The sequence below is a fragment of the Penaeus monodon genome, chromosome 29 (assembly GCF_015228065.2).
Source record: "Penaeus monodon isolate SGIC_2016 chromosome 29, NSTDA_Pmon_1, whole genome shotgun sequence".
NCBI classification, from domain to species: domain Eukaryota; kingdom Metazoa; phylum Arthropoda; class Malacostraca; order Decapoda; family Penaeidae; genus Penaeus; species Penaeus monodon.
Window position 1 is genome coordinate 20,164,774 of NC_051414.1, and position 862 is coordinate 20,165,635.

General features: G+C 46.4%; 1 protein-coding gene across 1 annotated transcript in view; it reads left to right on the forward strand.

The window, feature by feature from the left end:
- Window positions 1–862, forward strand: part of LOC119591999 (mitogen-activated protein kinase kinase kinase 4-like) — a gene marked incomplete in the record, with an annotated part of 37,888 nt that overhangs the window by 32,537 nt on the left and 4,489 nt on the right.

Consider the following 862-nt stretch of genomic DNA (forward strand, 5'->3'; position numbering starts at 1 on the left):
TCGTATGTATGTAGACTTACTAATGTATCAGTGCATTTATATGCGTTTGCATGGCTCTGGTTTGGCGTGTACAAGTGCTAGAGTGTGATGTAAGCGTATTGTGTGTGTATGTAAAATACACTATTTGAAAATCTGAAACACAGTAGTATCGCCTCTGTTGCATTATCGTTGGAGCACGAGTGTTCGGATAAACGGTCCCATCATGCGAGTTAGGAAGCGTCCATCTGCGCGTCGCCGAGCCCGGCCACGAGAGGCGATCCCAGTGACAGACGCCGCGGCTGTGTTGCGGATGGGCAGGGGCTGGTTGGCGTGTGGCGTTTACAGGTTGTCAAAGTTGACACGGTTGTTTGTGGTGGATTAGCTTTGCAGCGTTGCCATGTAATGCGATCTTGTTCCTCGGTTATATTCATTATACCGAGAGTTTGCGGATATTTGTTTCTTCTTATTGTTACTAATAGCATATGTCTATAGGAACTAAATTTTGTATCAGCGCGGTAGAAAAAAATACCCAAACGACACATGAAGTCTGAAGCTACAGAGAAAGAAATACTACAGAATAGATATATGTGCATGATACTTTCCACATGCGTAACGGCGATAACTTCTGATGTAGGAGCAGGAGGGGTGGGGTGGGGGGGGAGAACATGAGGTCCGGCTATCTGGTTTCCTTTGGTTGAGTAAAGTCTGGTTGCCAGGGATCGCGAGGAGGGAGGGTATTGGGGAAGGTTAGCGAGAGGCCGACCGCGGGGACGGGAGAAATCCCGAAACTTTGCGAAAATAACACTACTTGAAAATGTGATATCTTTGGTGCGCCGGGAAGAAAATTATTATTTATTAAAAAAGAATCATGCTCGCTCTCCCC